The 26,613-nt window shown below is 38.0% G+C and overlaps 1 long non-coding RNA gene across 1 annotated transcript; it reads left to right on the forward strand.

Annotated features, from left to right (window-relative positions):
- Window positions 1-26,613, forward strand: LOC142346061 (uncharacterized). The gene is made up of 3 exons (XR_012759383.1): window positions 1-74; window positions 275-290; window positions 26,244-26,613. It is a non-coding gene; the product is annotated as an uncharacterized LOC142346061 (long non-coding RNA).

The following is a 26,613-nucleotide window of genomic DNA, read 5'->3' on the forward strand; positions in this document are numbered from 1 at the left end:
CTATTTGATAGCGACACCTTATGAACAATAAATGAACAGCCAGCATGACAGCGTTTTCGATGCCAATCGCGACGGTAAGCAAATTTTTTGCGTACAAGATATGTATTTGTGTATTTGTTTGTGTGCGTGTGTGTGTGTTTGTGTGTGTGTATTTGTATGTGTGTTTGTGTGTGTGTGTTTGTGTGTACGTGTGTATGTGCATGTGTGTGTGTGTTTATGTGTGTGTATGTGCGTGTGTGTGATAATATATATAAAAATTTACGATTTTTTTCAGGCAAACGCCGCATCATGTGATCAAATTTCAGCCAATTTTTTTCAGTGGGAGGGAAAGGTGTGCTATTTCCAAAAATTCATTTACTTTGAATGGTTAAAAATGCGGCCATAAATTTTTCGGGAGATGATGCAGTTCTTACATCAGATCTCAAACAATTGGATTAATATTTTATTCGAGTATGAAAACTGCATTCAAAATTTACGATTCTTTTTTGCGCCGCGAAATTTTTTCGGTTATTATAATTGCCGTGAATGCTTTAAGACTTACATTTTTTACACTGCAGACGATTTGAAGATTAAAGCAAAACAATTGTTTCTGAATGTTTAAAAACATAAGCTAAAATTGTGTTTTTCGGTCAAACCACGCAGTGTTTTTTTACTCCATTCATTGAACAGAGCTTCCTGAATTGAATTTTGTTGGCTCCAGGAAAATGAAGGCTAAAAAGTTGCTTTCTGCATCCTATCTTGGCCTTCATGATCGTGGTGAAACGATAATACATCGAAACCTTAACGCTGTTTCTTCAATTTTTTTGACTTGCAAAGATCAGCAAAAGTTGTTTGGGTCCAGATTTTCCGTTTTGATTTTTGTTTTTGATTATTCAAATAACTATCTGTCTCTTTTTGTTGTCTTCACCGTCGCCGTTGATGCTCTTGTTAAGAAAAAAATGAAACATAAGCATGAAAACGTTATATGTGTTCACTGCTGATGTGATTTTTTATATCGGCTGAACATTGACAATATAATTTTACAAACATTTCGACTAACGCCTTATTATGTCGAATTTTCTCATGCTCTTGAGTGCATTGCCCGGGGTCAGTCTTGAAGTCCTTTTAAGATGGTTTCAACGATGCAGCATTGAGCGTTCATTTGGGCACGTTCATTTTCTAGTTGAATTGCAATAAGAGTCTTTGAATTGTTGCTGTATCTTTTTCGAGCAAACAGCGTTAAATTTTACAGCGTTTTACAGCGTCCATTTTTTTTCTTGAAACAGCTTTTGCAGTTTAAATATATGAACAGTCTGACGGATTTTTTCTGAAGCATGTTTTTATATGACACATTCCAAAAGATACTGTAAAGTCTATTGCTATTTTTCGGTACTTTTTCATCTGCTCAACGGTTCAGGATGGTCCGTGCCAGCACTTGTGGATAAAAGAGAAGAAACAACTTTTTTTCTTGCTATACCCTCTTTTTATGACGAGGGTTTTGCCGTCCTGTTGCATGCAGGGATTGCAATTAGTGATTAGAGTCCTGATAAAAGACAGTCCTTAGGATATACTAAAGGTTTGTCGAAGATAGATCCCTGTCATTTAATATTACTCCATGCGTAATTTTTCAAGAGCCTCTCTGATTGGTGCTTCACTAATTGAAAATTGTCACGAAGTCCAAGCAAGAAATTACCCGTTAGGGTTATATGGCCAACGTTTTCAATCGTCCATGGATGTACACAATTGTTTTTTTTTCGGTTGAAGGAGAGAGAAAACTTGAAAAACTGTCCAGCTTTAGGCTAGCGAATGTTACAGCTTTTTTCTGAACTACTGGTAACATGTTTTCCACTTTTAAATACTATAGTTAATGCTTGCGCTGAAAAATGTTGGTTTATCCGAATAACCTGCCTTGAACACTTCAACTTGATTTAATTGAAGTTGACCCACCTGAACTTTAAAAACCTTAACTACCACAATTTGAACTTCACCGTCCTGAACTTTTACCAATTTCGTCTTTAATATTTTTGCCTTTCCAAGTTTGCCTGTTGGTTTGACTAGTTTCAAAAGCTATATAGATATACATTAAGTTTGAATTTGGTACAGTTTTCTTTTTAGCATTGAATCGATTGATAACAAACTAGCCTAAAAATAAATAATCAGGTATTTTTAAAGGCAAATCGTTTCTGATGAAAATCTGTGGAGCTGATTTGAATTGCTGGAAGAGGACTTCTTTTTGTCACCTTCCCCTTTTTTTGTGTTGGATCTTTATGTCTTTGGGAGGTAATTTGCAGTCAACTCTGTTGACTGGGTTCTGCTGGTGAGATTGTTTTTGATCTCTGGGTTTTTTGGCTTCTGAGAGAAAACTCTGAGACATGAGGGTTTTCAAAACAATTATGTCCAGTGTTTTCCCGTTTTCTCGTGGTCTTTTGTTCTTACTGCTGGCTGTTGATCCTGGGCTTAATCATCTGTAGACTATTAATACACTGTCTTTGTACTCAACAAGAAGTTTTGCATCAAAATTTGTGTTGAGCTGATTTTGTGTCCAAAATTTCTTCCTGATGACCGACCACTACTGACACGAAATTTTAACTGCTCTCTAAAATCACGACTCAAATTTTTGGAAATTATTTCAATCAAGATTGCAACACAATCGCGCCAAACGTTATTAGCTTGTTGCATTAGGCGAAGGCCTTCCAACGCATCAAAGGGAGGAGCCATTTTAATATTATTCTGTGTTTTTTGATGGTGATGGTGTTCATGTGTGAGGTTGCACTCTAAAGCTGCAGTTGTAAGGATTTGAATTCTTGCTGACTCCTTAAATTCAAATAATTTCGTCGTCGGTTTTATCTGTCATCTCATCGAAAGTTTCTGTGATTAGTTGTTACAAGAGAATTCTTTCTGCATGGACCATTTCAGAGAGGTAAGGTGTGTGACTCCCCGAGGTGAGGTGGTCGAAATATGATTCGACTATTTTTTATCTGGGGGGGGGGGTACCCCTCCCAGACGATAAGTACACGGTCTGGACCAAACTTTTTGGTCGCACTATTTCAACTCATGATCTAGCATCAACGAATCATATTCGCGAAAATTCTGACGTGCACGCCTTAATTCGAACCTTAATCGGACTGCCATTGAATCATAGTCCCGCATAATTTTCCTAAATTGCCCTAAATCGGTTAAAAAATCGAAAAAATCAAATCATAGTCTGATTAAATAAAAAAATGGGCTTGAAAGTTCGCAACAATGATTGAGAGTTCAATCCCCTGCCTCCGTGAACTTGTCTGTGTAAAGATGAGCTCTTATTTAACCATAGCTTCAAGATGACCATACCTGACCAATGTTGGCTGCAATGATGGTACCACGTGAAAGTTTCAGACGCAAAAAAAGTGGCTATAGTCACCAAAAAAGAGCAATACTGCTCATGAAAAAAACGGGTCTTAAATGTCTTAAATGTGGGGAATAATAAGAAAAAAGGACAGCAGAAAACAGGCCGCTGTAGCCTAATGTTGTGCCGCTGCGATTACGCAGAAAAGAAATTACTAATATTACTAGCACATAGCCGAAAAGATCTTTCTGAAGTCCCGGTCCCACAGTCATCATTTTAATTAGTACTAGCAGGCCCGCAAAAACATCGCAAGAAAATCATTTAAAAGAATAGGTTTAAAACTGAGATTTTTTCGTACCAGCTCGAGCTGTAAGCCATGCCCCTCGTTCAACAGCCACAGGTATTACGTTACGTTACCGATGTGTTTTGTTTAGTATATTACACCAAGTAACACCAATTTTTTGATAAAGACTTAATTGGCTGAGCTATCTTGCATATTTAAGTACCGCTAAGACCGCTAACGAACTTCTACATGATGGCAGAGCGCAACTCATATAAAACATTAATCTACATGTTTAAGGTGCGGTAAAACAGGCGAAGATCGGATGAGAATAAAATCCTAATTTTTCGAAAAAAATCGCATCTTTCGAGATCACATTTTATACTGCCAAATTACCTATAAAATCCAAGTCCAACACCCAAACACGAATGAACGATTCATCTCCCCCATACTCAAAAGAGCTGCGGCACTTACAGCTGAAAGCCCCGAGGGGATTACATGTGCTGCAAGTGCCGACCAACTGGGAGCGCGAAAGCTGGAGATGAAAATTCCAAACGTGTCCAAGTGAAGGACTTGGCCAATCTACCTCCATCATAGTTGGAGGTGAACATTAAAAATATATTACAATAGATGACGTCGTCACATACGACGTAATCTTAAATTCGTGCTTAAAAAGTGAGAAAAGAAAGTGAGAAAAGAAAATTAGAAAAGAAAGTGAGCAAAGAAAGTGAGAAAAAGTGAGAAAAGAAAGTGAGAAAAGATAGTGAGGAAAGAAAGTGAGAAAGGAAAGTGAGAAAAAAGGGAGGAAAAAAATCAGAAAAGAAAACGAGAAAAGAGAGTAAAGTGAGAAAAGAAAGTGAGAAAAGAAAGTGAGAAAAGTGAGAAAAAAAGGGAGAAAAGAAAGTTAGAAAAGAAAGTGAGAAAAGAAAGTGAAAAAAGGAGAAAAGAAAATGAGAAAAGAAAGTGAGAAAAAAAACGAGACAAGAAAAAGAGAAAACAAAGTGAGAAAAGAAAAGAGAAAAGAAAGTGAGAAAAGAAAGTGAGAAAAGAAAGTGAGAACAGAAATTGAGAAAAGAAAGCGAGAAAAGAAAGTGAGAAAAGAAAGTGAGAAAAGAAAGTGAGAAAAAATGGAGAAAAATGAAAAAAGAAAATGAGAAAAGAAAGTGAGTAAAGTGAGAAAAGAAAGTGAGGGAAAAAAGTGATGGAAAAAAGTGAGAAAAGAAAGTGAGAATAGAAAATGAGAAAAAAAGTGAGAAAAGAAAGTGAGAAAAGAAAGTGAGAAAAGAAAGTGAGAAAAGAAAGTGAGAAAAGAAAGTGAGAAAAGAAAGTGAGAAAAGAAAGTGAGAAAAAGGGAGCAAAAATGAGAAAAGAAAATGAGGAAAGAAAGTGAGTAAAGTGAGAAAAGAAAGTGATAGAAGAAAGGGAGAAAAGAAAGTGAGAAAAGTGAGAAAAAAGGGATGAAAGAAAGTGAGAAAAGAAAGTGAGGAAAGAAAATCAGAAAAGAAAGTGAGAAAAAAACGAGACAAGAAAAAGAGAAAAGAAAGTGAGAAGAGAAAAAAGAAAAAGAGAAAAGAAATAGAGAAAAGAAAAACAGAAAAGAAAAAGAAAAAAGAAAATGAGAAAGGAAAGTGAGAAAAGAAAATGAGAAAAGAAAGTGAGAAAAGAAAGCGAGAAAAGAAAGCGAGAAAAAAAGCGAGGAAAAAAGAGAAAAGAAAGTGAGAAAAGAAAGTGGAAAAGGAAAAGAGAAAAGAAAGTGAGAAAAGAAAATGAGAAAAGAAAGTGAGAAAAGAAAGCGAGAAAAGAAAGTGAGAAAAGAAAGCGAGAAAAGAAAGCGAGAAAAGAAAGCGAGGAAAAAAAGAGAAAAGAAAGTGAGAAAAGAAAGTGAGAAAAGAAAGTGAGAAAAGAAAATGAGAAACGAAAGCGAGGAAAGAAGGTGAGAAAAGAAAGTCAGAAAAAATGAAGAAAAAATGAGAAAAGAAAGTGAGAAAAGAAAGTGAGAAAAAAAGTGAGAAAAAAAGTGATAAAAGAGTGAGAAAAAAACGAAAAAAGAGAGTGAAAAAAGAAAAAGAGAAAAGAAAAAGAGAAAAGAAAGTGAGAAAAGAAAGTGAGCAAAGAAAGTGAGAAAAGAAAGTGAGAAAAGAAAGTGAGAAAAAAAGTGAAAAAAGTGAGAAAACAAAGTGAGAAACGAAAGCGAGGAAAGAAGGTGAGAAAAGAAAGTGAGAAAAAATGAAGAAAAAATGAGAAAAGAAAGTGAGAAAAGAAAGTGAGAAAAAAAGTGAGAAAAAAAGTGAGAAAAGAGTGAGAAAAAAACGAAAAAAGAGAGTGAAAAAAGAAAAAGAGAAAAGAAAAAGAGAAAAGAAAGTGAGAAAAGAAAGTGAGCAAAGAAAGTTAGAAAAGAAAGTGAGAAAAGAAAGTGGGCAAAGAAAGTGAGAGAAGAAAGTGAGAAAAGAAAATGAGAAACGAAAGTGAGGAAAGAAGGTGAGAAAAGAAACTGAGAAAATAGAAAAAGAGAAAAGAAAGTGAGAAAAGAAGGTGAGAAAAGAAAAAGAGAAAAGAAAAAGAAAAGAAAGTGAGCAAAGAAAGTGAGCAAAGAAAGTGAGAAAAGAAAAAGAGAAAAGAAAAAGAGAAAAGAAAAAGAGAAAAGAAAAAGAGAAAAGAAAAAGAGAACAGAAAGTGAGCAAAGAAAGTGAGAAAAGAAAGTGAGAAAAGAAAGTGAGAAAAGAAAGTGAGAAAAGAAAGTGAGAAAAGAAAGTGAGAAAAGAAAATGAGAAAAGAAAGTGAGAAAAGAAAGTGAGAAAAGAAAGTGAGAAAAGAAAGTGAGAAAAGAAAGTGAGAAAAGAAAAGGAGAAAAGAAAATGAGAAAAGAAAGTGAGAAAAAAAAAGAAAAAAAATTGACAAAAGAAAGTGAGAAAAGAAAGTGAGAAAAGAAAGAGAGAAAAGAAAGTGAGAAGAGAAAGTGAGAAAAGAAAGTGAGAAAAAAAAAGAGAGAAAAGAAAGTGAGAAAAGAAAGTGAGAAAAGAAAGTGAGAAAAGAAAGTGAGGAAAAAAAAGAAAAAAAGTGAGAAAGGAAAGTGAGGAAAAAAAGAGAAAAGAAAGTGAGAAAAGAAAGAGAAAAGAAAAGAAAAAGAGAAAAGAAAGTGAGAAAAGAAAGTGAGAAAAGAAAGTGAGAAAAGAAAGTGAGGAAAAAAAGAAAAAAAGTGAGAAAAGAAAGTGAGGAAAAAAGAGAAAAGAAAGTGAGAAAAGAAAGAGAAAAGAAAAAAAAGAGAAAAGAAAGTGAGAAAAGAAAGTGAGAAAAAAACGAAAAAAGAGAGTGAAAAAAGAAATAGAGAAAAGAAAGTGAGAAAAGAAAGTGAGAAAAGAAAAGGAGAAAAGAAAGTGAGCAAAGAAAGTGAGCAAAGAAAGTGAGAAAATAAAAAGAGAAAAGAAAAAGAGAACAGAAAAAGGGAACAGAAAGTGAGCAAAGAAAGTGAGAAAAGAAAGTGAGCAAAGAAAGTGAGAAAAGAAAGTGAGAAAAGAAAGTGAGAAAAGAAAGTGAGAAAAGAAAGTGAGAAAAGAAATGGAGAAAAGAAATGGAGAAAAGAAAGTGAGAAAAGAAAGTGAGAAAAGAAAGTGAGAAAAGAAAGTGAGGAACAAAGAGAAAAGAGAGAAAAGAAAAGAAAAAGAGAAAAGAAAGTGAGAAAGGAAAGTGAGAAAAGAAAGTGAGAAAGGAAAGTGAGAAAGAAAGTGAGAAAAGAAAGTGAGAAAAGAAAGTGAGAAAAAAGGAGGAAAAAATGAGAAAAGAAAATGAGAAAAGGAAGTGAGAAAAAAAGTGAGAAAAGAAAGTGAGAAAAAGAAAGTGAAAAAAATCAAACTGAGAAAAACAAAGTGAGAAAAAGAAAGTGAGAAAAGAAAGTGAGAAAAGAAAGTGAGAAAAGAAAGTGAGAAAAGAAAGTGAGAAGAGAAAGTGAGAAAAAAGTGAGAAAAGAAAGTGAGAAAAGAAAGTGAGAAAAAAAAGTGAGAAAAAAAATTAGAAAAGATAGTGAGAGAGGAAAGTGAGAAACGAAAGTGAGCAGAGAAAGTGAGAAGAGAAAGTGAGAAAAGAAAGTGAGAAAAGAAAGTGAGAAGAGAAGTGAGAAAAGAAAATGACAAAAGAAAGTGAGGAAAGTGAGCAAAAAAGGTCTTTTTGATAGTTGCTCTCAATCTATCTATTTTGGGGCACTCTCTAAGGCCCTGCTCAACTTTTTGAGTTTTTTTCTGTCAGACTCTTGGCTTTTCGTTTTATAGACAGAATAATTCAATGCCGTCTGCAACCACTCAACAGCAACCATAATTTGCTGCTCAAATTTAGTGATCTCAGCTTTAAAGCTTTGCTGCAGTCCTTTTATTGGTAGAGCAGTCATTTCTGAAAGTTATCTTTAACGAAGAAAAGCAAAGAACGTTATATCCAAGAAAAGCGAAGAAAACTTTTAGCGAAGAAAAGTCAGGATAACTAAATTTCAGGATAAGGGTCTGAGACAATGAAAAAAATCTGAGCAAAACCTCACAAACCTTTAGACCAGTTAAGACCTGCCCGCCCTATATAATTTTAATCACCAATGGATGCTTACCAAATCGTTGGCCATCTGGGATATGCAAAAAGGAATGATAATATTTAGAAAGAACAATCAGTATTGCATTAAAGCAACTCAATGTAACGGTTAACCTCAGTTAAATGTCAAAATCTCAAGGTCTCACACGCGTGCACGCAAACACACTTACATACACACACACGCGCGCGCAAACAGGTTCACACACAAACGCGCAAGGATAAAATTCAGTTTTTTTTACTCCAAGTCATGGTTAACGTCAGCTAAATTTTATCAGTTGAAGGTCACAAACACACACACACACACACACACACACACACACACACAAACAGTGTCACATAGAGAGTGAGAAAAGAAAGTGAGAAAAGAAAGTGAGAAAAGAAAATGAGAAACGAAAGCGAGGAAAGAAGGTGAGAAAAGAAAGTGAGAAAAAATGAAGAAAAAATGAGAAAAGAAAGTGAGAAAAGAAAGTGAGAAAAGAGTGAGAAAAAAACGAAAAAAGAGAGCGAAAAAAGAAAAAGAGAAAAGAAAAAGAGAAAAGAAAGTGAGAAAAGAAAGTGAGCAAAGAAAGTGAGAAAAGAAAGTGAGAAAAGAAAGTGAGAAAAAAAAGTGAAAAAAGTGAGAAAACAAAGTGAGAAACGAAAGCGAGGAAAGAAGGTGAGAAAAGAAAGTGAGAAAAAATGAAGAAAAAATGAGAAAAGAAAGTGAGAAAAGAAAGTGAGAAAAAAAGTGAGAAAAAAAGTGAGAAAAGAGTGAGAAAAAAACGAAAAAAGAGAGTGAAAAAAGAAAAAGAGAAAAGAAAAAGAGAAAAGAAAGTGAGAAAAGAAAGTGAGCAAAGAAAGTTAGAAAAGAAAGTGAGAAAAGAAAGTGGGCAAAGAAAGTGAGAAAAGAAAGTGAGAAAAGAAAATGAGAAACGAAAGTGAGGAAAGAAGGTGAGAAAAAAAACTGAGAAAAGAAAAAGAGAAAAGAAAGTGAGAAAAGAAGGTGAGAAAAGAAAAAGAGAAAAGAAAAAGAAAAGAAAGTAAGCAAAGAAAGTGAGCAAAGAAAGTGAGAAAAGAAAAAGAGAAAAGAAAAAGAGAAAAGAAAAAGAGAAAAGAAAAAGAGAAAAGAAAAAGAGAACAGAAAGTGAGCAAAGAAAGTGAGAAAAGAAAGTGAGCAAAGAAAGTGAGCAAAGAAAGTTAGAAAAGAAAGTGAGAAAAGAAAGTGGGCAAAGAAAGTGAGAAAAGAAAGTGAGAAAAGAAAATGAGAAACGAAAGTGAGGAAAGAAGGTGAGAAAAAAAACTGAGAAAAGAAAAAGAGAAAAGAAAGTGAGAAAAGAAAGTGAGCAAAGAAAGTTAGAAAAGAAAGTGAGAAAAGAAAGTGGGCAAAGAAAGTGAGAAAAGAAAGTGAGAAAAGAAAATGAGAAACGAAAGTGAGGAAAGAAGGTGAGAAAAAAAACTGAGAAAAGAAAAAGAGAAAAGAAAGTGAGAAAAGAAGGTGAGAAAAGAAAAAGAGAAAAGAAAAAGAAAAGAAAGTAAGCAAAGAAAGTAAGCAAAGAAAGTGAGAAAAGAAAGTGAGAAAAGAAAGTGAGAAAAGAAAGTGAGAAAAGAAAGTGAGAAAAGAAAGTGAGAAAAGAAAATGAGAAAAGAAAGTGAGAAAAGAAAGTAAGAAAAGAAAGTGAGAAAAGAAAGTGAGAAAAGAAAGTGAGAAAAGAAAAGGAGAAAAGAAAATGAGAAAAGAAAGTGAGGAAAAAAAGAAAAAAAAATTGACAAAAGAAAGTGAGAAAAGAAAGTGAGAAAAGAAAGTGAGAAAAGAAAGTGAGAAGAGAAATTGAGAAAAGAAAGTGAGAAAAGAAAGTGAGGAAAAAAGGGAAAAAAGTGAGAAAAGAAAGTGAGGAAAAACGAGAAAAGAAAGTGAGAAAAGAAAGAGAAAAGAAAAGAAAAACAAAAAAGAAAGTGAGAAAAGAAAGTGAGAAAAAAACGAAAAAAGAGAGAGAAAAAGCAAAAAGAGAAAAGAAGGTGAGAAAAGAAAGTGAGAAAAGAAAAAGAGAAAAGAAAGTGAGAAAATAAAGTGAGAAAAGAAAGAAAAAAGAAAAAGAGAAAAGAAAGTGAGAAAAGAAGGTGAGAAAAGAAAAAGAGAAAAGAAAAAGAAAAGAAAGTGAGCAAAGAAAGTGAGCAAAGAAAGTGAGAAAAGAAAAAGAGAAAAGAAAAAGAGAAAAGAAAAAGAGAAAAGAAAAAGAGAAAAGAAAAAGAGAACAGAAAGTGAGCAAAGAAAGTGAGAAAAGAAAGTGAGAAAAGAAAGCGAGAAAAGAAAGTGAGAAAAGAAAGTGAGAAAAGAAAGTGAGAAAAGAAAATGAGAAAAGAAAGTGAGAAAAGAAAGTGAGAAAAGAAAGTGAGAAAAGAAAGTGAGAAAAGAAAGTGAGAAAAGAAAAGGAGAAAAGAAAATGAGAAAAGAAAGTGAGGAAAAAAAGAAAAAAAATTGACAAAAGAAAGTGAGAAAAGAAAGTGAGAAAAGAAAGTGAGAAAAGAAAGTGAGAAGAGAAATTGAGAAAAGAAAGTGAGAAAAGAAAGTGAGGAAAAAAGGGAAAAAAAGTGAGAAAAGAAAAGTGAGGAAAAACGAGAAAAGAAAGTGAGAAAAGAAAGAGAAAAGAAAAGAAAAAGTGAAAAGAAAGTGAGAAAAGAAAGTGAGAAAAAAACGAAAAAAGAGAGAGAAAAAACAAAAAGAGAAAAAAAAGTGAGAAAAGAAAGTGAGAAAAGAAAAAGAGAAAAGAAAGTGAGAAAATAAAATGAGAAAAGAAAGAGAAAAGAAAAAGAGAAATGAAAGTGAGCAAAGAAAGTGAGCAAAGAAAGTGAGAAAAGAAAAAGAGAAAAGAAAGTGAGAAAATAAAGTGAGAAAAGAAAGAGAAAAGAAAAAGAGAAAAGAAAGTGAGAAAAGAAAGTGAGAAAAGAAAGTGAGAAAAGAAAGTGAGAAAAGAAAGTGAGAACAGAAAGTGAGAAAAGAAATGGAGAAAAGAAATGGAGAAAAGAAAGTGAGAAAAGAAAGTGAGAAAAGAAAGTGAGGAACAAAGAGAAAAGAGAGAAAAGAAAAAGAAAAAGAAAAGAAAAAGAGAAAAGAAAGTGAGAAAGGAAAAAGAGAAAAGAAAGTGAGAAAAGAAAGTGAGAAAGAAAGTGAGAAAAGAAAGTGAGAAAAGAAAGTGAGAAAAAAGGGAGGAAAAATGAGAAAAGAAAATGAGAAAAGGAAGTGAGAAAAAAAGTGAGAAAAGAAAGTGAGAAAAAGAAAGTGAAAAAATCAAACTGAGAAAAACAAAGTGAGAAAAAGAAAGTGAGAAAAGAAAGTGAGAAAAGAAAGTGAGAAAAGAAAGTGAGAAAAGAAAGTGAGAAGAGAAAGTGAGAAAAAAGTGAGAAAAAAAGTTAGAAAAGATAGTGAGAGAGGAAAGTGAGAAAAGAAAGTGAGCAGAGAAAGTGAGAAGAGAAAGTGAGAAAAGAAAGTGAGAAAAGAAAGCGAGAAGAGAAGTGAGAAAAGAAAATGACAAAAGAAAGTGAGGAAAGTGAGCAAAAAAGGTCTTTTTGATAGTTGTTCTCAATCTATCTATTTCGGGGCACTTTCTAAGGCCCTGCTCAACTTTTTGAGTTTCTTTCTGTCAGACTCTTGGCTTTTCGTTTTATAGACAGAATAATTCAATGCCGTCTGCAACCGCTCAACAGCAACGATAATTTGCTGCTCAAATTTAGTGATCTCAGCTTTAAAGCTTTCCTGCAGTCCTTTTATTGGTAGAGCAGTCATTTCTGAAAGTTATCATTAACGAAGAAAAGCAAAGAACGTTTTAGCCAAGAAAAGCGAAGAAAACTTTTAGCGAAGAAAAGTCAGGAGGATAACTGAATTTCAGGATAAGGGTCTGAGACAATGAAAAAAATCTGAGCAAAACCTCACAAACCTTTAGACCAGTTAAGACCTGCCCGCCCTATATAATTTTAATCACCAATGGATGCTTACCAAATCGTTGGCCATCTGGGATATGCAAAAAGGAATGATAATATTTAGAAAGAACAATCAGTATTGCATTAAAGCAACTCAATGTAACGGTTAACCTCAGTTAAATGTCAAAATCTCAAGGTCTCACACGCTTGCACGCAAACACACTTACATACACACACACACGCGCGCGCAAACAGGTTCACACACAAACGCACAAGGATAAAATTCAGTTTTTTTACTCCAAGTCATGGTTAACGTCAGTTAATTTTTATCAGTTGAAGGTCACAAACACACACACACACACACACACACACACACACACACACACACACACACACACACACACAGAGTCACATAGACGTAAGCGGTCAAGTAAAAAGAACGTTCGAAAACAAATTGAACGTTTGAAAGGCAAGCAAACGTTCGAAAACTAATCAAACGTTCGAAAACGAATTGAACGTCCCAAAACCGAAAAGAGCACACACACATACACACACATACACGCACACACATACGCATGCATGCTCACGGACACACGCACGCACACACATAAAACCAAGCCACAGAACACGCTGCATGTTTAAGGACCGTTAAAACATGTGAAGATTGGCGCTTAAACATGGTGGTATAGGATACATGCATTACGCTAGGCTGCATGTTTAAGGGACCCAAAAACATGTGAAGATAGGCGCTTAAACATGGTGGTATAGCATTCGAGTTAGAATTAATATATAGATTTTCAATTGAACCGCGATGGACGAAATGTAGTGACCGTAGTCTCGTAGTTGTTTTTTTTTGTAGTCTTAGAAAATAACAATGACCGGGACGATAGTTGTTCTCTTCTGGTAGAAGCTTTTTGTTTCTTGCATTCTAGTTACAGTTTTCCAGTGTGATTAAATAGTGTGAATTTGCTATATCGTTTGTTCACATCAGGTTGGTTTTGACGTCTGTCGAGAACACTTAATTTTTGCCGTTATTGAACCTTTTATCTTTCAATTCTATAATACTCCTTGACGAGCAAATCATCAATAAAATTAACTACAAAATTTTTCATGATGTGTAGTTAAATTGATCTTCACTGTTTTTTTCTAACCGAAAGAAAGTTGGTTACATGTGTTTCTTTGAATTAAGGAAAACTTTTCGGAAAACTCTTCAAATAATGAAAATAACTAAGGTGTGAAAGCTTCCAGAATTGTCGTTCTGCAGCTTTTGGCGCCTGGTTACTAATAAGTCGAAGACGGACTGAGGGTCGACGTCAACGACATGTATTATTCTCTGAATCGATTGCTCCCAACCATTCCTAGTGTCCAGCTCAGTAGATTAGATTCAACTAATTAAGTCAGGATCATGCTACATTAGTTCGTAAAGGGTTTACAAAATAACTCACTTTTGTCAAATCTGACGCACTAATGACATCAGCTGCTTTGTTTTTTTTTGAATAAAAACAGTCATTGCATCTGCACCCGGGTCGAGGTTTTTGGGTAAATTTTCGTAAGAAATGCGGTGAATGCGGTGAATTTTCGTAAGAAATGCGGTGATTGCGGTGAATGCGGTGAAAAAAAATAATTCACCGCTTTTTACCGCATTTCTTACAAAAATTCACCACCCAATTCACCGCATTTCTTACAAAAATTCACCGCATAGATTATTATGGCAAATTAATGTAAGAAATGCGGTGAATGCGATGAATGCGGTGAAAAAAAATAATTCACCGCTTTCTCTCAAGCGGTGAATTATTGTTTTTCACCGCTAGATGCGGTGAAAAAAAATAATTCACCACATTTCACCGCATTTCTTACAAAAATTCACCGCATTTGCTTTCCAACGTTTAATCAATCTGATTTAAATTCACGAGAAATGGCAAGGTAGTAAGTGACAGTTGGCGCAGTGGAATAAGCAGCTGAAGGCATGCAGGAGGTCTGAGATTCGAACCCCTGTGGGGACGATACATTTTGTAAGAATATTGAGAACGCGGTGAAAATAAATAATTCACCGCGATTCACCGCATTCACCGCAAAAAGATGTAAGAAATACGCGGTGAAAATTTTTTTTTTCACCGCATTTCACCGCATTTCTTACGAAAATTCACCGCCAAACCTCGACCCGGGCAACATGAGCGTTTGTATCGGAATTCAGCCGGTTTTGTTTTATTATGCAGCTTTATTTTATTTCTTTTGTGAGTTTCTTTGTCTAGAATTGTTTAGAGAAAAGCAATTTTTTATCCATGAAATTTTGCCAGTAAAATTGCTGTCTGATGAAATGTTTCTTGTGTCTTTTTTTTCATAAGTGGTGTTTTCTTATCATTAATCGGCAGTTATTTGTTCGGTATTCAAATTTGAAGAATTCCCAAGTTGAGGTGCCTGACGGAAAGTCGATATGTCCAAACCGTCCCAGACGGAAAGTACCTATGTCCAGACCGTCCAAGACGGAAAGTGCCTATGTCCAGACTTCCGTGCGTTCAACCGATTTTCGTGCGTTGAAGTCCAGATTTTTGTGTGTTATGCCGACTTTTGTGTGTTCAACTGATTTTTGTGCGTTCATATCCAGACTTCCGTGCGTTCGTGTTTTCTTTCGTGTTTTCTTGACAGTCTTTCGTGTTTTCTTGACCAGACTTTCATGCGTACAACAGACTATTCGTGCGTTAATGATCCGACTTCGTGCGTTCAACAGACATTCGTGCGTTCATGTCCAAACTTTTGTGCCTTCACCAGACTTTCGTGCAATCATGTCCAGACTTTCGTGCGCTCATCAGACTATTCGTGAGTTCATGGTCAGCTTTTCGTGCGTTCACCAGACTTTCCTGCGTTTATGTCCAGACTTTCTTGCGCTCATCAGACTATTCGTGGGTTCATATCTAGACTTTTGTGCTTTCACCAGACTTTCGTGCGTATTTATCCAGACTTTCTTGCGTTCACTAGACTTTCGTGGGTTCATGATAAGACTTTCATGCTTTCATCAGACTATTCGTGCGTTCATAAGCAGATATTCGTTAGTTCACCAGATTTTCATGCGTTCAAGTCCAGTCTTTCATGCGTTCACCAGACTTTCGTTCGTTCATGTCCAGAATTTTGTGCGTTTGAGCAACTTTAGTGCGTTCAACGGAATTTCGTGCGTTCAACAGACTTTAGTGCGTTCATGTCCAGACTTTCGTGAGTTCAAAGGACTTTTTTGCGTTCATGTCCAAACTTCCGTGCTTTCATCAGAATATTGGTTCGTTCATGATCAGACTTTTGCGCGTTCATACAACTTTCGTGCCTTCAACCGATTTTCGTGCGATCAGGTCCAGACTTTCTTTCGTTCAACAGATTTTAGTGCGTTCATGTCCAACCTTTCGTGCGCTCCACAACCTTTTAAGGGTTCATTTCAGGCTTTCGTGCGTTCATCAGAGTATTCATGCGTTCATGTCCAGACTTTTGTGCGTTCACCAGACTTTTGTGAGCTCATGTCCAGACTTCCGTGCGGTCACCAGTTTTATGCGTTCATGTCCAGACTTTTAGGCGTTCAACAGACTTTAGTGCGTTCACCAGACTATTCGTGCTTTCATGATAAGATGTTTGTGCTTTCATCAGACTATTCGCGCTTTCACCAGACTTTCCAGTGTTTTTTCCAGACTTTTGTGCGTTCACCAGACATTCGTTAGTCAACCGGTTTTCGTGCGTTGAAGTCCAGATTTTTGTGTGTTCAGCCGACTTTTGTGTGTTCAACTGATTTTTGTGCGTTCATATCCAGACTTCCGTGCGTTCAACAGTCTTTCGTGTTTTCTTGACCTGACTTTCATGCGTACAACAGACTATTCGTTCGTTAATGATCCGACTTCGTGCGTTCAACAGACATTCGTGCGTTCATGTCCAAACTTTTGTGCCTTCACCAGACTTTCGCGCATTAATGTCCAGACTTTCGTGCGCTTATCAGACTATTCGTGCGTTCATGGTCAGCTTTTCGTGCGTTCACCAGACTTTCCTGCGTTTATGTCCAGACTTTCGTGCGTTCATCAGACTATTCGTGCGTACATATCTAGACTTTTGTGCTTTTACCAGACTTTCGTGCGTATATATCCAGACTTTCTTGCGTTCACTAGACTTTCGTGGGTTCATGATAAGACTTTCGTGCTTTCATCAGACTATTCGTGCGTTCATAAGCAGATATTCGTTAGTTCACCAGATTTTCATGCTCATGCGTTCAAGTCCAGTCTTTCATGCGTTCACCAGACTTTCGTTCGTTCATGTCCAGAATTTTGTGCGTTCGAGCAACTTTAGTGCGTTCAACGGAATTTCGTGCGTTCAACAGACTTTAGTGCGTTCATGTCCAGACTTTCGTGAGTTCAAAGGACTTTTTTGCGTTCATGTCCAAATTTCCGTGCTTTCATCAGAATATTGGTGCGTTCATGATCAGACTTTTGCGCGTTCATACAACTTTCGTGCCTTCAACCGATTTTCGTGCGATCAGGTCCAGACTTTCTTTCGTTCAACAGATTTTAGTGCGTTCATGTCCAACCTTTCGTGCGCTCCACAACCTTTTAAGGGTTCATTTCAGGCTTTCGTGCGTTCATAAGAGTATTCATGCGTTCATATCCAGACTTTTGTGCGTTCACCAGACTTTTGTGAGCTCATGTCCAGACTTCCGTGCGGTCACCAGTTTTATGCGTTCATGTCCAGACTTTTAGGCGTTCACCAGTCTATTCGTGCTTTCATGATAAGATTTTTGTGCTTTCATCAGACTATTCGCGCTTTCACCAGACTTTCCAGTGTTTTTGTCCAGACTTTTGTGCGTTCACCAGACATTCGTTAGTCAACCGGTTTTCGTGCATTGAAGTCCAGATTTTTGTGTGTTCAGCAGACTTTTGTGTGTTCAACTGATTTTTGTGCGTTCATATCCAGACTTCCGTGCGTTCAACAGTCTTTCGTGTTTTCTTGACCTGACTTTCATGCGTACAACAGACTATTCGTGCGTTAATGATGCAACTTTGTGCGTTCACCAGACATTCGTGCGTTCAAGTCCAAACTTTTGTGCGTTCACCAGAATTTTGCGCATTCATGTCCAGAATTTCGTGCGCTCATCAAACTATTCGTGCGTTCATGGTCAGCTTTTCGTGCGTTCACCAGACTTTCCTGCGTTTATGTCCAGAATTCCGTGCGTTCATCAGACTATTCGTGCGTTCATATCTAGACTTTTGTGCGTTCACCAGAGTTTCTTGCGTTCACCAGACTTTCGTGGTTTCATTATAAGACTTTCGTGCTTTCATCAGACTATTCGTGCGTTCATAAGCAGACTTTCGTTAGTTCACCAGATTTTCAAGTGTTCATGTGCAGACTTTCGTGCGTTCACCAGAATTTCATGAGTTCAAGTTCAGTCTTTCGTGCGTTCACCAGACTTTCGTTCGTTCATGTCCAGAATTTTGTGCGTTCGACCAACTTTCGTGCGTTCAACGGAATTTCGTGCGTTCAACAGACTTTTTTGCGTTCATGTCCAGACTTCCGTGCTTTCATCAGAATATTGGCGCTTTCATGATCAGACTTTCGTGTGTTCACCAGACTTTCGTGCGTTTATGTCCAGACTTTTGCGCATGCATACAATTTTCGTGCCTTCAACCGATTTTCGTGCGATCAGGTCCAGACTTTCGTTCGTTCAACAGATTTTAATGCGTTCATGTCCAACCCTTCGTGCGCTCAACAGTCTTTTAAGGGTTCATATCAGGCTTTCGTGCGTTCATCAGATTATTCATGCGTTCATATCCAGACTTTTGTGCGTTCACCAGACTTTTGAGTGTTCATGTCCAGACTTACGTTTGTTCACCTCTTTTATGCGTTCATGTCCAGACTTTAGTGCGTTCACCAGACTATTCGTGTTTTCATGACAAGACCTTCTTGCTTTCGTCAGACTATTCGTGCATCCACCAGACTTTCCAGCGTTTTTGTCCAGTTTTTTGTGCGTTCTCCAGACATTCGTAAGTTCAAGTCCCGATTTCCGTGCTTATAGCAGACTTTTGTGCATTCTCCAGAATTTTGTGCGTTTATTCCCAGAGTTTCGTGAATTCACCAGTTTTTCGTGCGTTTATGTCTAGATTTTCGCGCGTTCAGCAGACTATTTGTGCATTCATGATCAGACTTTCGTTCGTTCACCAGTCTTTAAAGCGTTTGTTTCCAGACTTTTGTGCGTTCACCAGACTTTCGTGCGTTCCTGACCAGACTTTCGTGCATTCACCAGACAATTCGTGCGTTCCTGATCTGAATTTCCTGCGTTAATCAGACTATTCGTGCTTTTATGATCAGACTTGTGTGCGTTCACCAGTCTTTCGCGAGTTCATGATTAGACTTATGTGTTCATGTCCCGACTTTCGTGCGTCCGCCGGACTATTCGTGCGTTCATGATCAGATTTTCGTGCGTTCATCAGACTACTCGCGCGTTCATGGTCAGGCATTCGTGCCCTTGTCAGACTTTAGTGTGTCCATGTCCAGACTTTTGTGCGTTCACCAGACTTTCGTGAGGTTATCTCCAGACTTTCGAGCGGTCAACAGAATTTTGTGCGTTCATGTCCAGACGTTCGTGCGTTCATTAGACTGTTCGTGCGTTCATGATCAGACTTTTCTTTCGTTCACCAGACTTTCCTGCGTTCATGATCAGACTTCCCTGCGCTCATCAGACTATTCGTGTGTTCATGATCAGACTTTCGTTCGTTCAACAGAATTTCATGCGTTCCTGTCCCGACTGTTATGCGTTCACCTGAATTTCGTGGATTCATATCCAGATTTTTGTGCGTTAATCAGACTATTCGTGCGTTCATGAACAGAATTCCGTGTGTTCGTCAGACTTCTGTGCGTCCATGTTCACTTTTTTGTGCGTTCAACAGACTTTCGTGCGTTCATGTCCAGAATTTCATGCCTTCACCAGACTATCAGAGCGTTCACGATTTGACATTCGTGCTCTCATCCGACTATTCGTGCCTTCATGATCAGACTTTTGTGCTGTCACCAGACTTTCGTGCGTTCATGAACAGAATTCCGTGTGCTCGTCAGACTTCTGTGCGTCCATGTTCCTTTTTTTGTGCGTTCAACAGACTTTCTTGCATTCATGTGCAGACTTTTGCGCATTCCATAGACTTTCGTGCGTTCATGTCCAGAATTTCATGCCCTCACCAGACTATCGGAGCTTTCACGATTTGACATTCGTGCTCTCAGCCGACTATTCGTACCTTCATGATCAGACTTTTGTGCTGTCAGCAGACTTTCGTGCTTTCATGATCAAACTTCCGTGTGTTCGTCAGACTTCTATGCATCCATTTCCAGTTTTTTTGTGCGTACACCGGACTTTCTTGCGTTCATGTGCCGACTTTCGTGCGTCCGCCAGACTATTCGTGCGTTCATGATCAGAATTTCGTGCGTTCATCAGACTACTCGCGCGTTCATGATCAGACTTTTGTTTCGTTCACCAGACTTTCGTGCGCTCATCAGACTATTTGTGTGTTCATGACCAGACTTTCGTGTGTTCAGCAGACTATTCGTGCGGTCGTGATCAGATTTTGGTTCGTTCAACAGACTTTCGTGCGTTCGGTTCCGGAATTTTGTGCGTTCAACAGACTTTCGTGCGTTCCTGTCCAGACATTTATGTGTTCATCTGAATTTCGTGGATTCATATCCAAACTTTCATGCGTTCATCAGACTATTCATGCGTTCATGATCAGACTTCTGTTTGTTCGTCAGACGTCTGTGCGTCCATGTCCAGTTTTCTGTGCGTTCACCAGATTTTCGTGCGTTCATCAGACTGTTCGTGCGTTCATGATCAGACTTTTGTTTCGTTCACCAGACTTTCGTGCTCTCATCAGATTATTCGTGCGTTCATGATCAGAATTTTGTGCTGTCACCAGACTTTCGTGCGTTCATGATCAGACTTTCGTGCGTTAATCAGACTATTCGTGAATTCTTGATCAGACTTTGGTGTGCTCACCAGACTTTGGGCGTTCAATTCCGGACTTTCGTGAGCTCATCATACTGTTTGTGCGTTAATAATCAGACTTTCGTGCGTTCAGCAGACTAATCGTGCGATCATGATCAGACTTGCGTTTGTTCACCAGATTTTCGTGCGTTTGTTTCCAGGCTATTTTGCGTTCACCAGAATTTCATGAGCTCCTCTCCAGACTTATGTGCGTTCAACAGATTTTCGTGCATTCAGCTGCATTCATGTCCAGACTTTCGTACGTTCAACAGAATTTTGTGTGTGCATGTCCAGACTTTTGTTTATTCACCATACTTTCGTGCATTCATGTCCACACTTTCGTGCGTTCATCAAATTTTAGAGCGTTCATGTCCAGAAGTTTGTGCGTTCACTCGACTTTCGTGCGTTCAATCAATTTTCGTGCGTTCATGTCCAGTCTTTTGTGCGGTCAACAGACTTTCGTGCGTTCACGTCCAGACTTTTTTCGTTCACCAGGTTATTCATGCTTTCATGATCAGACTTTCGTACGTTCATGATCAAAATTCCGTGCTTTCACCAGACTTTCGTGCGTTCATGTCCAGACTATTGTGCAATCACCATTTCGTGCGCTTACCGGACTTTCGTGCGTTCATCAGACTACACGCGCGTTCATGATAAGACTTTCGCGCGTTCGTCAGATTTCATGCGTTCATATCCAGATTTTTGTGAATTCACCAGACTTTCGTGCGTTCATGTCCAGACGTTTGTGCTTTCAACAGACTTTCGTGCGTTAATGTCCGGACTTTCCTTCGTTTATGAGACTAATCGTGCGTTCATGATCAGACTTTCGTGCAATCACCCAACTTTCGTGCGTTCAACCGATTTTCGTGCGTTCATGTCCAGAGTTTCGTGCGTTCACCAGACTTTCGTGCGTTCACCAGACTTTCGTGAGGTTATCTCCAGACTTTCGAGCGGTCAACAGAATTTTGTGCGTTCATGTCCAGACGTTCGTGCGTTCATTAGACTGTTCGTGCGTTCATGATCAGACTTTTCTTTCGTTCACCAGACTTTCCTGCGTTCATGATCAGACTTCCCTGCGCTCATCAGACTATTCGTGTGTTCATGATCAGACTTTCGTTCGTTCAACAGAATTTCATGCGTTCCTGTCCAGACTGTTATGCGTTCAACTGAATTTCGTGGATTCATATCCAGATTTTTATGCGTTAATCAGACTATTCGTGCGTTCATGAACAGAATTCCGTGTGTTCGTCAGACTTCTGTGCGTCCATGTTCACTTTTTTGTGCGTTCAACAGACTTTCGTGCGTTTATGTCCAGAATTTCATGCCTTCACCAGACTATCAGAGCGTTCACGATTTGACATTCGTGCTCTCATCCGACTATTCGTGCCTTCATGATCAGACTTTTGTGCTGTCACCAGACTTTCGTGCGTTCATGAACAGAATTCCGTGTGTTCGTCAGACTTCTGTGCGTCCATGTTCCTTTTTTTGTGCGTTCAACAGACTTTCTTGCATTCATGTGCAGACTTTTGCGCATTCCACAGACTTTCGTGCTTTCATGTCCAGAATTTCATGCCCTCACCAGACTATCGGAGCTTTCACGATTTGACATTCGTGCTCTCAGCCGACTATTCGTACCTTCATGATCAGACTTTTGTGCTGTCAGCAGACTTTCGTGCTTTCATGATCAAACTTCCGTGTGTTCGTCAGACTTCTGTGCATCCATTTCCAGTTTTGTTGTGCGTACACCGGACTTTCTTGCGTTCATGTGCAGACTTTCGTGCGTCCGCCAGACTATTCGTGCGTTCATGATCAGAATTTCGTGCGTTCATCAGACTACTCGCGCGTTCATGATCAGACTTTTGTTTCGTTCACCAGACTTTCGTGCGCTCATCAGACTATTTGTGTGTTCATGACCAGACTTTCGTGTGTTCAGCAGACTATTCGTGCGGTCGTGATCAGATTTTGGTTCGTTCAACAGACTTTCGTGCGTTCGGTTCCGGAATTTTGTGCGTTCAACAGACTTTCGTGCGTTCCTGTCCAGACATTTATGTGTTCATCTGAATTTCGTGGATTCATATCCAAACTTTCATGCGTTCATCAGACTATTCATGCGTTCATGATCAGACTTCTGTGTGTTCGTCAGACGTCTGTGCGTCCATGTCCAGTTTTCTGTGCGTTCACCAGATTTTCGTGCGTTCATCAGACTGTTCGTGCGTTCATGATCAGACTTTTGTTTCGTTCACCAGACTTTCGTGCTCTCATCAGATTATTCGTGCGTTCATGATCAGAATTTTGTGCTGTCACCAGACTTTCGTGCGTTCATGATCAGACTTTCGTGCGTTAATCAGACTATTCGTGAATTCTTGATCAGACTTTGGTGTGCTCACCAGACTTTGGGCGTTCAATTCCGGACTTTCGTGCGCTCATCATACTGTTTGTGCGTTAATAATCAGACTTTCGTGCGTTCAGCAGACTAATCGTGCGATCATGATCAGACTTGCGTTTGTTCACCAGATTTTCGTGCGTTTGTTTCCAGGCTATTTTGCGTTCACCAGAATTTCATGAGCTCCTCTCCAGACTTATGTGCGTTCAACAGATTTTCGTGCATTCAGCTGCATTCATGTCCAGACTTTCGTACGTTCAACAGAATTTTGTGTGTGTGCATGTCCAGACTTTTGTTTATTCACCATACTTTCGTGCATTCATGTCCACACTTTCGTGCGTTCATCAAATTTTAGAGCGTTCATGTCCAGAAGTTTGTGCGTTCACTCGACTTTCGTGCGTTCAATCAATTTTCGTGCGTTCATGTCCAGTCTTTTGTGCGGTCAACAGACTTTCGTGCGTTCACGTCCAGACTTTTTTCGATCACCAGGTTATTCATGCTTTCATGATCAGACTTTCGTGCGTTCATGATCAAAATTCCGTGCTTTCAACAGACTTTCGTGCGTTTATGTCCAGAATTTTGTGTTTTCACCAGACTTTCGTGCGTTCATGTCCAGACTATTGTGCTATCACCATTTCGTGCGCTTACCGGACTTTCGTGCGTTCATCAGACTACACGCGCGTTCATGATAAGACTTTCGCGCGTTCGTCAGATTTCATGCGTTCATATCCAGATTTTTGTGAATTCACCAGACTTTCGTGCGTTCATGTCCAGACGTTTGTGCTTTCAACAGACTTTCGTGCGTTAATGTCCGGACTTTCCTTCGTTTATGAGACTAATCGTGCGTTCATGATCAGACTTTCGTGCAATCACCCAATTTTCGTGCGTTCAATCGATTTTCGTGCGTTCATGTCCAGAGTTTCGTGCGTTCACCAGACTTTCGTGCGTTTAACTAAAGACTTTGTGCTTTCACCCGACTCTTGTGCGTTCAACCGATTCTCGTGCGTTCGAGTCCAGACTTTCGTGGGTTCAGCAGAATTTCGTGCGTTCATGTCCAGACTTTTGTGAGTTCACTAGACTATTCGTGCGTTCATGATCAGACTTTCGTGCGTTCATCAGACTATTCGTTGGTTCAGGATCAGACTTTCGTGCTTTCATCAGACCTTTTATGCGTTCCTGTCCAGATTTTCGTGCGTTTTTCCGTGTTTCCAGACCAGATTATGTAAATTTGAACGCACGACACCTTCGTCGTGTGTTAATCTGGGTCTGGATATATCGGCCTTCCGCTTGCGACCTAAACCTTGGTTGAAAGTGAAATTTTTTTCTTCCCTGATATTCATTTAAATTCGACGAGCCTGCTTAACGGCTTTTTCAATTAATTTGATCTGAATGCAGAAGTGTTTGATGAAGTGTCCACCAGTCAATACAGTTCAATATCAGTTTGCTGATCGGAGACTTAGTTGTAGAAAATTGAAAGAAAGCGTTCTTTCATTTTTAATGTATTGTAGCTCTTGAAATTTAAAGATTTGAATATCCGTTCTTTGGCAAAAAATATTTATATGTTTTCACCGAAATTAGATTATTAAACCTTCCTTCGAATGGAATTTTCACTGCGGTTGATTTCCTTGTAATATAATTTTTCGTCGAGTTTTGACAGATTTCTGATCTTTCACGCAAATTTTCGTTTTCTGATGACACCGAGGATTTTTTCCGTCTGAGCAAAAAATTGTTTGTTTTTGAAATTTGAATACCGAGAACCGAGAACATTTATTTCATAATATTCGTTTCTCACTTCTTGAATCAAACTTATCACAATGTAACATCATCTAGCACATGATTGACACCAAAATCAATATAAAGTTTTTTGTCCGAGTACCGAAAACTGGACAGCAGTAGAAGGGATAGTTCCGACGACTTTTTATAGTGAAAGATCCAACAAAATAAGTTTTTTCCTATTTTGTCCGACCTAACATTTACCGTTTTCAGTAGTTAGACATCATGGAAAAAACAACATGATAAAACTTAAAAAGCAACACTATTTTTTCCGTCAAGTTTTACAGCTTTCAAAATTGTTCATCAGCCGCATCCACTTATTGCCCAAGTTTGTCATATGGTAACTGTTCATTTTATTTTTGTATTGAAAAATCTGCTTTTCAGTCTCCCTGGTTGCTCATCATACATAATTCATAGTAGTCATACAAGGTCATATATGATTCCTACTATTAATACAAGGGCATATATGATTTGTAATTCCTAGAAATCATACAGGGATCATACAAAAACATATAAAGCCTGTATAATTTTCATTTTCTTTTGAAACAATTTCTTGGAAATCATACAAGGTCATATATGACACATAAAACGTTGATTGGTTCCACAAAATAACGTATAATGTGGTCAGGGGACGTAGGAAATTTTTTATATCGCATTTGCATTCCACATTTGATTCTTTGTGTGGTCTAAAAGAATAACTTTCCAATTTATATATATTGAGAAAAACGAATTTGAGCTTATTTGCAAAATATTTTTCAAATGTTTCTTATAAATGAGCATTTATAGGTATATCCTGGCTTCAGAGAATATCAGAACCGTAGTTATCAATTTTGACATGCTCAAAAATTGAGTGCCCAATTTTGCAAATGATATTGTACGTTTGGTTCTTTTGCCGGTAATCAAATAAGTGATCACTTGCCGAACGAAAATAAAAAAAAAACATAAAAGGTAAAAAAAATGTATGAAAAACAGATGTATGATTCTTGGTATTCATGCTAGGATCATATGTGATTTCCTAGTAGTCATACAAGGATCGTACTAAGAAATACGTTATGATTTGTATGAAATCATATATGATCCTTGTATGACTACTAAGAAGTGGTGACCCGAGTTGGCCAACGGAAAAACTTTATCTTTAATGTACTGCTGATGGTTTATGATTAACATTGTTGCAAATCTTTGAGAGTTGGTTGTGACAATTTGGATCCTACCCCCTCATTAAAGACTTGACCCCTCCTCCAGTGAATAGGATTTGCAACCCCCCAACCAACCCCCCCCCCCCCCCCCCTGAGAGGTACTTATAAAAATTTTTCATAATGATCTACTGTTTTATGGCCCCTGCTCTGTAACTGCAGTCCCCAGCCGGTCCCCAGCCCGGATGAGAAAGGAGGAGGGAAACACACCCAGAACATTCAGGAAAAGTCTCAAAAGTCGGGTTATTCAACTTGACTGGAGCCTTTTCCGACAATTTTCCAGCTATTATTTTACCTTGAAAACCTTATTATTCTTGGTACGGCCTTACTAGTGCACCTTGTTTGTCTTGATATGGCATTAGCACGGCACCTTATAAATCTTAGTACGGCCGTAGTACGGTGCCGTAGGAAACTTGACAAGACTTAGTACGGTTTTTTTCTAAGACTTATACGGTGCCGTAGTAAGGCCTGAGTAAGTTTTCCAAGTCTGGTCAACCTGGGTGGGCGTGCATAACGGAAATGATGCGACTTTTTTTCAAAATATCATATCCTTTAATAAGTTATGTTTTTCACGAGAGGGGGGGGGATTGGGCCAAACGTTATCTGACCACTCAATTACGAGAAGTTGTTCCTCGAGCCATAACCCGAGATTTTCATGTATATTTCCTTGAAAAATCAGATAACGGCCAGATTTATCGTGTGTCACTTTTTCCCATTTTTTCATGTGATCTCACACGAGTGAGTTTGAGAGCGTATAACAGTTTTCAGCGTATTAAGATTGTGTTTTGCCTAGCAAAACCAGTTTTTAAATATACTTTAAAACATCTACTAATTGGAGGAGTTTGATCGCACGCGACATCTAGATCGAACCAACTGGACATACAACTCAGAAAGATGCGAACTAATGAACACCTTATATCTAATCACAGTGTGTCATATAGAAAGGTCGACGTTCAAATCTCGTTCGCACGAGCCAGAACTGCTCTTTTTGTCACCCACAGCTTCTCTCACATGTTCTCATTGGTCAATACTGTTATTCTGATTGTGTTGGTCGTTCACTTCCACAGACCTCTTGTGAAAAGACTGAAGCAGCTATTGAGGTGAAATCAGAACAATTGAAGGAAGAAAACTTAATGAATTCATCGCAAACTTTCCTTCCAAGTTAGCAAAACACCGCCCAATTTCCTAACGATGATGTCGCCTCCTGAATTTAAGCTTAGACCTAACAGTAAA

This window comes from Convolutriloba macropyga, chromosome 9 (genome assembly GCF_964194025.1).
Source record: "Convolutriloba macropyga chromosome 9, txConMacr16.3, whole genome shotgun sequence".
In the NCBI taxonomy this organism is placed as follows: Eukaryota; Metazoa; Xenacoelomorpha; order Acoela; family Convolutidae; genus Convolutriloba; species Convolutriloba macropyga.